A 15,368-nucleotide genomic window follows, 5' to 3' on the forward strand; every position below is an offset into this window, starting at 1 on the left:
CAACCCAGGGAACTGTAGACCAGTGAGCCTGATGTTGGTGCTGGGCAAGTTGTTGGATGGAATCCTGAGGGATAGAATGTACATGTATTTGGCAAGGCTAGGACTGATTAGAGATAATCAACATGACTTTGATTATGTTCTAATCTGAGGTGACTGTCCACTACACTTCCAATTTTGGTGTTATCTGCAAACTTACTGACTATACCTCTTATGGTCACATCCAAACCATTTATATAAATGATGAAAAGTAGTGGACCCAGCACCCAGGTGTGAAAATAATGTCTCACAAACTTGATTGAGTTTTTTTAAGAAGTAACAAAGAGGATTTATGAGGGCAGAGCAGTAGATGTAATATATGTGGACATCAGTGAAGTACTTGACATGATTCCCCATGGTAGACTGATTAGCAAGGTTAGATCTCATGGAATAAAGGGAGAACTCGCCAATTGGATAAAGAACTGGCTCAAAGGTAGAAGACAGAGGGTGGTGGTGGAGGGTTGTTTTTCAGACTGGAGGCCTGTGACCAGTGGAGTGCCACAAGGATCGGTGCTGGGTCCACTACTTTTTGTCATTTATATAAATGATTTGGATGTGAGCATAAGAGGTACAGTTAGTAAGTTTGCAGATGACACCAAAATTGGAAGTGCAGTGGACAGTGAAGAAGGTTACCTCAGATTACAACAAGATATTGATCAGATGGGCCAATGGGTTGAGAAATGGCAGATGAAATTTAATTTAGATAAATGCGAGGCGTTGCATTTTGGGAAAGCAAATCTTAGCAGCACGTACACACTTAATGGCAAGGACCTGAACAAAGACACCTTAAAGTGCAGGTTCATAACTCCTCGAAAGTGGAGTTGCAGGTAGATAGGACAGTGAAGAAGGTATTTGGTATGCTTTCTTTATTGGTCAGAGTATTGCGTACAGGAGTTGGGAGGTCATGTTGTGGCTGTACAGGACATTGGTTAGGCCTCTGTTGGAATATTGCTTGCAATTCTGGTCTCCTTCCTATCGCGAAGATGTTGTGAAACTTGAAAGGGTTCAGAAAAGATTTACAAGGATGTTGCCAGGATTGGACGATTTGAACTATAGGGAGAGGTTGAATAGACTCAGGCTGTTTCCTCTGGAGCATTGGAGGCTGAGAGGTAACCTTATAGAGGTTTATAAAATCATGAGGGGCATGGATAGGTTAAATGGACAAAGTATTTTCCCTAGGGTGGGTGAATCGAGGGCATAGATTTAGGGTGAGAGGAGAAAGATATAAAAGAGTCCTAAGGGGCAACTTTTTCATGCAGAGGGTGGTACATATATGGAATGAGCTGCCAGAGAAAGTGGTGGAGGCTGATACAATTGCAATATTTAAAAGTTAAAAATCACACAACACCAGGTTATAGTCCAACAGGTTTAATTGGAAGCACACTAGCTTTCGGAGCGACGCTCCGAAAGCTAGTGTGCTTCCAATTAAACCTGTTTGACTATAACCTGGTGTTGTGTGATTTTTAACTGTGTACACCCCAGTCCAACACCGGCATCTCCAAATCAATCTTTAAAAGGCATCTTGATGGGTATATAAACAAGAAGGGTTTGGAGGGATATGGGCTGGTGCTGGTAGATGGGACTAGATTGGGTTGGGATATCTGGTCAGCATGGAGGAGTTGGACCAAAGGGTTTGTTTCCATGCTGTATATCTCTCTGACTCTATGACTCTAATTAAAACCTCAAGGCACTTGGCTTCCACAAAGCTATAAAAAAAAACAAGAGCTGGAATGAAAGAGTTTCATTTACCCAAAGGAGTCAAGTGCTCAGAATGAGAAAAAAATTAAAATATGCTTTGCTTTTAAAACAACAAATTATCCAAACCCCACATTATTATCACGTGATTGCAAAAGCACAAGCCTACTTTGATACCTTTATCTATCTGGTACACATGCTCACGTGGGGAACTTTATAGGTCAGCAAAGGCTAGTAAAAACGAGAAGACATTAACCTCCGAAGATTTTGTTTCTCTGAAATGTAAACAGAAAATACTGGAAACACTCAACAGCTCTGGCAGCATCTGTGGAGACAGAGTCAGTACTACGTATATATAACTTTTTGGCATAGACTTCTGTTTCATTTTGGAGACTGCGAGTTCTGTCCTAGCAGTTTGGATGGCTCTCAATGTTACTAGCTGAAGAGAAGAGACTGGCTTGGTGTTCCAGCTGATGTGCATCCCTCCAGATTGTCAAGAATAGATTAACTGCAGAGACATCTCAGTTTTCTGCTGTATGTACATTGGTTGCCATTTTCTCCCTTATAAGAATGATGATGACATCACACGTAGAGTACTTCATTTCATGAGACATTCTGAGGGCTAGAAGACATTACTTGGACTGTCCACTTTATCGACACAAGTGATGTCAAAATAAAATTATAATCCAGTGATTTGTTAAAAAATGGTGGTGCCTTGGCCCTCTGTTTCATACCCACTGATAGGTACATGTGCATAGTAACAACCATCTTTCCAACTCTCCTGTTATTTTGTAGCACTCTTGCTCATGAATCAGAACATTTCAATTCATGTCCTCCTCCAGAAAAGGGAATGCCATACCGTGAGTGGTGTCATCTTTTGGATGGGATGTTAAACCAAGGGCCCCGCCTGCTGTCCCAGGTAGATGCTAAAGGTTCCACAACATGAGCATGACAAAGAATGGGGAGCCCTCCTATACTGTGGCTAACATTTTATCCCTCAGTCAACAATACCAGATAAACCAATCTGATCACAGTCACATTACCGTTTGGAGCTCGCTGCACATCTCCCTCACCTCCAAGGTTCCGAATTGGCTGGAAAATGTTTTGGAACATTCTCAGATTGTGAACGGTGCTATGTAAATTTAAACTTTTCTATTTACTTATGGATGAGCAAGCATTTGAAAAGAAAAAGTTAACACACACTTCGTTTGTAAACATAACTTCTCTCCATAACGTCAGAAGATAAGCGTCTGGAATCTCAGTGAGACCACTTTTTCCAATTGAACATTAACCAAGGTTTTTCTGTTAAGATCATTAAAGTTTAACTTGACATGAATATAGATTCTAATATGAGGGCAGGAAGTCTCAGTTTACTCAGTTCCATTAAATGTGATAGCTTTAAAATGTAAGGTGGAAAAACCTGAAAACTGCAGTACTTTTTTGAAATGTATTTTCTTCATATGGTATGCTTGAATGGTTGCAACTTACTTGCAAAGATATGATGCAGAGGACAAGTACAAATTGCATTTTTATTGCTGCTTGTGCATAGTGGAACTGTCTAAAAGGGGATACAGGAGTGTGAGAGGGAGGTAGAAGGCCACTGAGCAAATGCCTAGGAGATTCATTGGGGTTGGTTAGCTCAGTTGGCTGGATAGATAGTTTGCTCCTGTCGTGGAAATTAAATGGACTCGACTCAACTATTAGCAAGAGCAAAGAAAAGAGTTTTATTAATTATTTTTAACCTCTGCATTGCAGAGGGGCCACATGCACTTGACAAAATTGCCTTGTGCAAGGGCTCTGAGCATAATCCAGGTATTCGTCTTATACTGTTTCTTATCACACTCTCAAGGACAAAGGCTGTGAAGATTTGAGTTGTTATTCTTTTCATTCCCTTGTTGTGGACATACTATTCTTATATTTTTCTCTTGTTGAATGTTTACAAAGTTCTGCAGACACAAGCTGTCCCTTGACAGCAGACTTCAGCAGAGTGTCAGAAAGTTTTAAATTTAGTAAAGCATTGTCTTTCAGATTTCAGAGTAAATGGATTTCAGAGTGTATGTTAATTTTGTTAATTTTCCATTACACTCCTCACCCAAGGTGTGACAACCCTCAGCATAAACCATTACCAGTCGTCTCTCCCTTTCTAATGAGAGAGTGGGATGATGCTGACTTTACTTTCACCTGCCGAGGAGCTTGAGGAGGGGGCATTGAATCCTGAAGCGTTGCCATAGAAAGGAAGATGCAATGATTCCTGAAAAAATCGCCAATGGATGAGAGTGATTGAAAGAATGATCACTAATGCTAGGCGAATAACCATTCAGCAGGCCGGGTGGGGCAGAAGGGAATTTATAGCTATAGATTTCACGGATGAGGGAGGGGAAGACTTTGGAGTCCTTTGAAAATGAGGATGAAGATATTCATGTCAATACACTCCGGTATAGGAGCCAAAGGTGCTTAGTGACAAGAAAGTTAATGGGGCTGTGAAGTGGGTTTATGATCTAATTTTAGATTAATTAGATTAACAAGAGGGTTGTCACTGTGTATGGATTAGACCACAGGGAGAAAGTGAGGACTGCAGATGTTGGAGATCAGAATCAAAGAGTGTGGTACTAGAAAAGCACGGCCAGTCAGGCAACATCCGAGGAGCAGGGGAATCAATGTTTCAAGCATAAGCCCTTCCCCACATTCCTGATGAAGAGCTTATGCTTGAAACATTGACTCTCCTGCTCCTCGGATGCTGCCTGAGTGGCTGTGCTTTTCCAGCACCACACTTTTTGATATGGATTGGACCACAGCCAAACTGAACTCATTCAGTTATTCTCACCATCGTCAATCACTCACTAATGAGTGTGTTTGCCCACTAAGCGATTCCGTGTCACTGGTCACGGGTTCTGTGGGTCCTTGCATGGCTGGTGAGCCCAATCCTAGACCCACATTTCCCACCACACATTGGGCAGGTATTTCCAGGAGGTGGAGTTTGTCCTTGGCATTGCGATCATTGGCATTCCTTTCTCTGATTCCTTTCCATACTTTCTCTTGCCAATGAGTGTTCACAAAAAATAGTATCCTTTCATTCAGAAATTTCCTCCAAGTCAGTTTCTTCTGCACGAGGGTCTCCCACACGTTGACATCTATGTTGCAATTCTTAAGTGAAGCGCTCAGGGAGAAATTAAAACCCTTCCTTTTGGGAGGATTTCTCCATTGGTCTTGCTGGACGGATGGACCAGAACTTAGTCTAGGATGGATTGGTCAAGGATTTGAGTTTCCCATTCACAATAGCCAGATAATCTCCCAACAAACCCTTCACTGGGTCTTTTAATAATGCTCCATAGCTAAGAGACATAATTACAGCCAAAGAAAATGTTTTGTCTCACACACATCACAAATTGCTGGTCTACATCCATAAGCAACCATAGTCCGTAGGGGACCAAAAGCATCTTCCTCTGTTCATATTGCAGTCATTCCACCTTTTGTCCAGTTTTTGATGCTTTCCACCATCCAGTCTGTCTTTGCCCTGGCCAAACCTTGCCTGATGTTTCACCTTTTATTATCATTAATGCTTGACTCACCTCCCCTACCGTGTCCAGCACTCGATCCGTTTTCAATTTCAGCTTCTTTGCTCCATTTAAAAATTTGTGAGATGCTGGTACTTGGATTGTGCAGTGGACAAATGAATTGGTTCTGTCCATCACCAAGCACCTGTCATGAGGCTGGGAACTGATGAAGAACATACCAATGAGGAGCAGGAGTAGGCCATTTGGATCTTGAGTTTGCTCCATTGTTCAATAAGATCATGACAGATCTGATTGTGATCTTAATCCCACTTTCTTACCTACCCCTATTTGTCAGTGATTCCCCAGTCAGTGAAGAATTCTAAAATATTCAAGATCCTGCATCTACTGCTCTCTAGGGAGGAGACTTGGTTATTCTGAGAGAAAGAAATCTTCCTCATCGCTGAAAAAAATCCACATTTAGACTCTCAGGTGTAGATTATAGATATAACTGGGGTATTGTAGAGATGAGAATGAGAGAAAGACAACAGTGAGATGGATAATCTAAAATAGTCTCACCAGATGTATTTTTAGCTTTCCCCTCAGTCATTACTCTATGACCAATCAGTCGGATAAATGTCTACACACAGTCATCGAATCATAGCGATGTACAGCACAGAAACAGACTTTTCAGTCCAATTCGTCCATGCCAACCAGATCGCCTAAATAAATCTCGTCCCATTTGCAAGCGTTTGGCCCATATCCCTCTAAACCCTTCCTATTCATGTACCCATCCAGATGCCTTTTAAATATTGTAATTGGACCAGCCTCCACCAATTCCTCTGGCAGCTCATTCCATACACACACCACACTCTGCATGAAAAAGTTGCCCCTTAGGTCCATTTTAAATCTTTCCTCTCTCACCCTAAACCTATGCCCTCTAGTTCTGGACTCCCCCACCCCAGGGAAAAGACTTTGTCTATTTATCCTATTCATGCCCCTCATGATTTAATACATCTCAACAAGTTCACCCCTCAGCCTCCAACGCTCCAGGGAAAATCAGCCCCAGTCTATTTAGCCTTTCCCTGTAGTTCAAATCCTCCAACCCTGGCAACATCCTTGTAAATCTTTTCTGATAGAAGGGAGACCAGAATTGCACACAATATTTCAAAAGTGACCTAACCAATGTCCTATACAGCCATAGCATGACCTCCCAACTCCTGTACTCAATGCAATGAACAATAAAGCATATTAAATGCCTTCTTCAATATCCTATCTACTTGCAACTCCAATTTCAAGGAACTATGAACCTGCACACAACTCCAAGGTCTCTGTTCAGCAACACTCCCTAGGATCTTACCATTAAGTATATAAGTCCTGCCCTGATTTTCCTTTCCAAAATGCAGCACCTCGCAATTAACCAAATTAAACTCCATCTACCACTCCTCAGCCTATTGACCCATTTGACCAAGGTCCCATTGTACTCTGAGGTAACCTTCTTTGCTGTCCTGCAGTTTTGGTGCAAACTTACTAACTATACGTTCTATGTTCACATCTAAATGATAAAACGCAATGGACCTAGCACCAATTCTTGTTGCAGACCAATGGTCACAAGCCTCCAGTCTGAAAAGCAACCCTCCACCACCACACTCTGTCTTCTACCTTCGAACCAGTTCTGTATCCAAATGGCTAGCTCTCCCTCTATTTTGTGTGATCTAACCTTGCTAACCAATCTACCATGAGGGACCTTGTCGAAAACCTGACTAAGTCCATTTAGATCACTTCCACCACTCTGTCCTCATCAATCTTTATCGTTACTTCTTCAAAATACTCAGTCAAGTTCATAAGACATGATTTCTCATAAATGGTCCTGCCCGAAATGTTGACCCTCTTGCTCCTTGAATGCTGTCTGACCTGCTGCGCCTTTTTCAGCGCCACGCCTTATTATTCACCATGTACAAAGCCATGCTGACTATCCCTAATCAGTCCTTCCCTTCCCAAATACATATATATCCTGTCCCTCCAGGATTCCCTCCAATAACTTGCCCACTACCGACGTCAGGCTCACTGGTCTATAGATTCTTGGCTTTTCCTTATCACCTTTCCTAACTATTGGCACCACATTAGCATCCTCCAGTCCTCCTGCACCTCACCTGTTACTATCGATGATACAAATATCTCAGCAAGGGGACCAGCAATCATTTCCCTAGCTTCCCACAGAGTTTGTGGGGATTTATCCACTTTTTACGCATCCTGCACTTCCTCCTCTGTAATAGGGACATTTTTCAAGATGTCATCATCTATTTCCCCACATTCTATCTCTTTCATGTTCTTCTCCACATGAACACTGATGCAAAACGCTCACTTAGTTCTCCTATGGTTCCACACATAGATGATCTTGCTGATCTTTGAGGGGCCCTATTCTCTCCTTAGTTATCCTTTGTTCCGAATGTTTAAGGCCATTTATCAATATTCTCTTTCACTTCATTATAGTTAAGAGTAAAGACATTTTAAAGAGAGCCAGTTAATCCCTAGGAGATCTGCCCTATTGCCTTCCAGTAGTCACATTGTAGAGACGTCAATAGATGAAGCCAGCTTGGAAGGAGCTATCTATTGTTGGTGAATCAGCAGCAATCTTTCTCTGAATTTTCAAAACCAAACAAACTGAGTAAAGGCGTCAAATCATTATTTTGGCTGGGGGAGGGGAAATACATTGAATTAATTTTCCTTCACATCCCCGTTTGATGATGAAATGTTTGCAGAGCTGTAGAGAAACAGAAAAATAATCTTTTTGGTTCTCACATGCCTCAAATTGTCAATAACTAAATGATTAATAATGGCCAGTCTATTAATAGAGTCATAGATAGACTCATAGAGATGTAGAGCATGGAAATAGACCCTTCGGTCCAACCCATCCATGCCGACCAGATATCCCAACCCAATCTAGTTCCATCTGCCAGTATCCGACTCATATCCCTTCAAGCCCTTCCTATTCATATTCCCATCCAACTGCCTCTTAAATGTTGCAATTGTACCAGCCTCCACTACATCCTCTGGCAGCTCATTCCATACACGTACCACCCTTTGCATGAAAATGTTGCCCCTTAGGTCTCTTTTATATCTTTCCCCTCTCACCCTAAACCTATGCCCTCTAGTTCTGGACTCCCCTACCCCAGGGAAAAGACTTTGTCTATTTATCCTATCCATGCCCCTCATGATTTTATAAACCTCTGTAAGGTCACCCCTCAGCCTCTGACGTTCAGGGAAAACAGCCACAGCCTGTTCAGCCTCTCCCTGTAGCTCAGATCCTCTAACCCTGGCAACATCCTTGTAAAATCTTTTCTGAACCATTTCAAGTTTCACAACATCTTTCCGATAGGAAGGAGACCAGAATTGCACGCAATATTACAACAGTGGCCTAACCAATATCCTGTACAGCTGCAACATGACCTCCCAACTCCTATACTCAATACTCTGACCAATAAAGGAAAGCATACCAAATGCCTTCTTCACTGTCCCATCTACCTGCAACTCCAGGAGGTATGAACCTGCACTCCAAGGTCTCTTTGTTCAGCAACACTCCCTAGGACCTTACCATTAAGTGTATAAAGTCCTGCTAAGATTTGCTTTCCCAAAATGCAGCACCTCTCATTTATCTGAATTAAACTCCATCTGCCGCTTCTTAGCCCATTGGCCCATCTGGTCCAGATCCAGTTGTAATCTGAGGTAACCCTCTTTGCTGTCCACTACACCTCCAATTGTGGTGTCATCTGCAAACTTACTAACTGTACCTCTTATGCTCACATCCAAATCATTTATGTAAATGACAAAAAGTAGAGGGCCCAGCACTGATCCTTGTGGCACTCCACTGGTCACAGGCCTCCAGTCTGAAAAGCAACCCTCCACCACCACCCTCTGTCTTCTACCTTTGAGCCAGTTCAGTATCCAAATGGCTAGTTCTCCCTGTATTCCATGAGATCTAACCTTGCTGACCAGTCTCCCATGGGGAACCTTGTCGAACGCCTTACTGAAGTCCATATAGATCACATCTACTGCTCTGCCCTCACCAATCTTCTTTGTTACTTCTGCAAAAAACTCAATCAAGTTTGTGAGACATGATTTCCCACGCACAAAGCCATGTTGACTATCCCGAATCAGTCCTTGCCTTTGCAAATACATGTACATCCTGTTCCTCAGGATTCCCTCCAACAACTTGCCCACCACCGAGGTCAGGCTCACCGGTCTATAGTCTCCTGGCTTGTCCTTACCACCCTTCTTAAACAGTGGCACCACGTTTGCCAACCTCCAGTCTTCCGGCACCTCACCTGTGACTATTGATGATACAAATATCTCAGCAAGAGACCCAGCAATCACTTCTCTAGCTTCCCACAGATCTCGGGTACACCTGATCAGGTCCTGGGGATTTATCCACCTTTAACCATTTCAAGACATCCAGCGCTTCCTCCTCTGTAATCTGGACATTTTGCAAGATGTCACCATCTATTTCCCTACAGTCTATATCTTCCATATCCTTTTCCACAGTAAATACTGACCCAAAATATTCATTTAGTATCTCCCCCATTTTCTGTGGCTCCACACAAAGGCCACCTTGCTGACCTTTGAGGGACCCTTATCTCTCCCTAGTTACCCTTTTGTCCTTAATATATTTGTAAAACCCCTTTGGATTCTCTTTAATTCTATTTGTCAAAGCTATCTCATGTCCCCGTTTTGCCCTTCTGATTTCCCTCTTAAGTATACTCCTATTTACTTTATACTCTTCTAATGATTCACTCGATCTCTCCTGTCTATACCTGACATATGCTTCCTTCTTTTTCTTAACCAAACTCTCAATTTCTTTAGTCATCAGCATTCCCTACACCTCCCAGCCTTCCCTTTCACCCTGACAGGAATATACTTTCTCTGGATTCTTGTTATCTCATTTCTGAAGGCTTCCCATTTTCCAGCTGTCCCTTTATCTGCGAACATCTGCCTCCAATCAGCTTTTGAAAGTTCTTGCCTAATACCATCAAAATTGGCCTTCCTCCAATTTAGAACTTCAACTTTTAGATCTGGTCTATCCTTTTTCATCACTATTTTAAAACAAATTGAATTATGGTCGCTGGCCCCAAAGTGCTCCCCCACTGACACCTCAGTCACCTGCCCTGCCTTACATCCCAAGAGTAGGTAAGTTTTGCACCTTCTCTCATAGGTACATCCACATACTGAATCAGAAAATTGTCTTATACACACTTAAGAAATTCCTCTCCCTCTAAACCATCGACTATGTCAGTCCCAGTCGATGGTTGGAAAGTTAAAATCCCCTACCATAACTACCTATTATTATTACAGATAGTTGAGATCTCCTTGCGAGTTTGTTTCTCAATTTCCCTCTGACTATTGGGGGGTCTATAATACAATCCCAATAAGGTGATCATCCCTTTCTTATTTCTCAGTTCCACCCAAATAAATTCCCTGGATGTATTTCCGGGAATATCCTCCCTTAGCACAGCTGTAATGCTATCCCTTATTATAAATGCATCTCCCCCTCCTCTTTTGCCTCCCTTTCTATCTTTCCTATAGCATTTGTATCCCAGAACATTCAGCTGCCAGTCCTGCCCATCCTTGAGCCATGTTTCTGTAATTGCTATGTTATCCCAGTCCCATGTTCCTAACCATGCCCTGAGTTCATCTGCCTTCCCTGTTAGGCACCTTGCATTGAAATAAATGCAGTTTAATTTATTAGTCCTACCTTGTCCCTGCCTGCCCTGACTGTTTGACTCACTTCTGTTCTCAGTTGTACCCGTCTCAGATCGATCTCTTTCCTCACTATCTCCCTGGGTCCCACCCCTCCACCTTACTAGTTTAAATCCTCCCAAGCAGCTCTAGCAAATTTCCCTGCCAGTATATTAGTCCCCTTCCAATTTTGGTGCAGTCCGTCCTTCTTGTACAGGTCACTTCTACCCCAAAAGAGATTCCAATAATGCAAAAATGTGAATCCTTCTCCCATACACCAGCTCCTCAGCCATACATTCATCTGCTCTATCCTCCTATTCCTGCCCTCACTAGCTCGTAGCTCTGGGAGTAATTCAGATATTACTACCCTTGAGGACCTCCTTTTTAAAATTCTACCTAACTCTCTCTAATCTCCCTTCAGAGTCTCAACCTTTTCCAGTCCAATGTCGTTGGTTTCAATGTGGACAATGACCTCCTGCTGGCCCATCTCCCCGTGAGAACATTCTGCACCCTCTCTGAGACATCCTACTTTCTCTGAAGCACAGATAACCTGCTACTTTAATGATATAGGTGAAGGTATTAAAAGTAATACTAGAAATTTGCTGATGACACAAAGCTGGGTGGCAGGGTGAAACGTGAGGAGGATGTTAGGAGAATACAGGGTGACCTGGACAGGCTAGGTGAGTGGACGGATGCATGGCAGATGCAGTTTAATGTGGATAAATGTGTGGTTATCCACTTTGGTGGTAAGAACAGGAAGGCAGATTACTACCTAAATGGAGTCAAGTTAGGTAAAGGGGCAATACAACAAGATCTAGGTGTTCTTGTACACCAGTCAATGAAGGTAAGCATGGAGGTACAGCAGGCAGTGAAGAAAGCTAATAGCATGCTGGCCTTCATAACAAGAGGAATTGAGTATAGAAGCAAAGCAGTCCTTCTGCAGCTGTGCAGGGTCCTAGTGAGACCGCACCTGGAATATTGTGCGCAGTTTTGGTCTCCAAATTTGAGGAAAGACATTCTGGCTATTGAGGGAGTGCAACATAGGTTCACGAGGTCAATTCCTGGAATGGCGGGACTATCTAATGTGGAAAGATTGGAGTGACTGGGCTTGTATACGCTTGAGTTTAGAAGGCTGAGAGGGGATCTGATTGAGACATATAAAATTATTAAAGGATTGGAAACTCTGGAGACAGGAAGCATGTTTCCACTGCTGGGTGAGTCCCGAACCAGAGGACACTTAGAACAGAGTTGAGGAGAAACTTCTTCACCCAGAGAGTGGTGGGTGTATGGAATGCTCTGCCCCAGAAGGCTGTGGTGGCCAAGTCTCTGGATACTTTCAAGAAAGAGTTGGACAGAGCTCTTAAGGATAATGAAATCAAGGGTCATGGGGATAAGGCAGGAACAGGATACTGATTGAGGATGATCAGCCATGATCATAATTAATGGTGGTGCTGGCTCGAAGGGCAGAATGGCCTACTCCTGCACTCATTGTCTATTGTCTATTCCATAAAAAGGAAATAAAACTGAAGAATGTAGCTGTCATGCATGGTACTCATATCTTCAATGCAAGGACTCAAGTTTGTTTGCTGAAATCAGGAGAAATTTAAGCCAAGTTTTCCTTTTGTTTTTGGTTTGTTCAACCTCATTGTCAATTTGGTACTTGTGCTGTATATGATCAATGTGGAATTTTCCATACAATGCATTCACCATGGTCCATGTTCATTCTCAAGCTGGGCACTTGTCTCCTCCATGAACATGGATTGTGCTGAATGCACTGTATGGAAAATTCCACATTGATCATACACATTTCATGTCTGAATTGCAGCCATTATAATAAAACTGTAAAAGTTATAATATTACTCGTACTCCTGTTTCTCATTGTGTTCTTAATATGAACTTCCCACAGGTCCAGGATGAGCCACATTTCACTGCAATGGTAACCAGGAGAACTTCATATCATGGAGAAAGATAGCTAGAGGTCCACTCACTTGGGTTAGCAAGCAATGCAGAGTGGGCAAATTGGCACATGTTGTGTGATATTTAACACAAGTGATGGGGAGTGGTGGATACGTCGACACTAAGCGCCAGGTAGACAACTAACTGGGCAGTGGTAGGTGCAGTCATTGGGACACAGTGGGGGGTGGAGGGTGGTTTGGGAGGGTGGATGGAAGGGGTGCTAGTACCCCATCTACCAAGAGTCGCTGATCAACAGGAGATCCCTCACGTTGATGCCAGTAATATACCTACCAGGATCATTCAGAGGCCCAGGTGAGCGATGGTAAGAAGGAGATTATGGGATGGGGGTTGAGAGGGGGTGGGAGTTTGCATTAAGCAAATATCCTCCCTTTCCTGATGCTGTGACCCTTTAGCAGGCATTGAGGGCCTTCGTGTGAGGAATGGAGCCTAATAGGTCAGCAGGCAACCGCAACAAGGTTTAATTTGGCGGCTTCGCACATGATAATTTCTGTTGCCCTGCTCCCCCTCCCCCGCCTTCATCCATGCCCTGTGCCTAACACCCGCCATGGGATAAGCACAAGAATTACCAGTTGTGAGCCAGAATTGGAGATGCTTTTTTTGTAATAATTGCACAGAGGCCAGTGTCCTGTGACCAAGTTACCCTTTATTGTGTAGAGTACAAAGGCTGTGGCCAGCCAGCTCAGAGTCAGTACTCAGTGAGGAGATTCTAATCTCCTGGTTATAAAGATAATTTTAAGTCACCCTTTATTTACATGCGCATAGTAGTCAGTCCCCTGAACTGAGGAGATTCTAAGTCTCCTGGTTTGTTTAAGGAAATTCTAAGCCACCTGGTTATTTGTTTTTAAGGAGATTCTGAATCCCCTGTTAGTTTGTTTCTATTCCCGGAGTACCGCCTAACAGCGGTAGGGTTTATTTTTTCCCCCAGTTGTGTGTGAGTCTGGTTATAGGTCAACCAAGGCTTTCCAGATTGGTCCAGACTAACAACTCCTGTAGTTGTTAGTTACCGGAGTCCACCTGGTTCCAAACACAACTGTTTTGGAGGCCATCGACGAGCTTTGCCACCATGAACTCAATCAGAGAGGAGGAAGCATGCTGGCTGTTGGACATTGCACTGGCTAAGACTGACACATTCTCAGCAAACACTTCTAAACTAACTTTATAAAACCCCAACAGATGGAGTGATAAAGAAGGCATGAGAACAATTGCTTCAGTTTTGTAATATATTACACTTGCTACTTGCTTAGAAACACACAGGTTTGTATATTAAAATGTGAAGTTCCTGGAATATCCTCTATCCTATATTCTATATTCTAAAACCTGAAAACCTGGGATATGTAATTCTTTTTACTGCAATCACAACCAAAACATACAAGGCTTATACTCAGAGTAATTTGTTTGTAAATTAATTGCTTTTTCCCAAAAACAACTATGTGTTTAATAAGATGATGAGAGGAGATAAAAAGAACAACTTTTTAAAAATCTCTTCCTGCCTACTTATCCCCACGAACCTATCTGGCTGCTTTCTCTTTCTGTCTGCAAGTCTGCTTTTATTTCCATGAGTTTCACTCTGCTTTCTCACCATTGTTGGCTGAATCAAATCTGAACATTAACTTTGACTATCAATTCCGTTTCATGGTTGTGAATGTGACAATGATTGATTTGTCTTAGTCAAAGATCCTTTATTCACTTTGTCCTATTATTAGACTTTGTAAAACTTTCAGTTTCTTTTTGACTTTCACTTTCTTTCTGACTTTCATGTAGGCGGTGGAAGAATTTGGATTATAAGTGCTTTCTGTGCTCTTTCTTTGTAAGATTATCACTTTCAAGCAAATTACTTATCAGAATCTGTCTCCAATTGTCACTAGCTCTGTGAATACAATGAATATCTTTACAACAGCTCCAAACATCTACTTCTCCTGATCTCCTCTGAGCGTTTCCACCATAACATTCTGACCAGCACTAAACACTAAGTTTTAAGCATTGGGTGTTATTCTTGATTGATACCAGGCATGATAAAATCTTGACCTGGGAGCATGATAAAACACTAAATTACAAGGAGAGCCATCTATTATAAATTTTGGTTGGGGTGGGGGGGGGAGTTATTCTGCTATAGAAAAGAGAATTGTCTAGCCTGTATATAAGAGGAATACAGATTTACAACCAACCTAACAGATGGTTGACCAAAAACCTCTTTACAATCTTCTTCCTGCATTCAGCATTCAATGAATGATGATAATGTGATTTTGGAGTACATTTGACTCCATCCTTACTTAGAAATATTTTGAAATTTTTGGATGTGGGTCAAAATCTGGCACCAGCACCTCTGGCGTCCTATGAATTGCAAGTCAACTTCTCAAAAATGTAATAGCTTTGGTAGTTGTAGAATTGTTCATGGACTCAACATTTATCCTTTCCTGTAACTATTGGCCACTCCCC

Source organism: Hemiscyllium ocellatum, chromosome 26, assembly GCF_020745735.1.
Source record: "Hemiscyllium ocellatum isolate sHemOce1 chromosome 26, sHemOce1.pat.X.cur, whole genome shotgun sequence".
NCBI lineage: Eukaryota > Metazoa > Chordata > Chondrichthyes > Orectolobiformes > Hemiscylliidae > Hemiscyllium > Hemiscyllium ocellatum.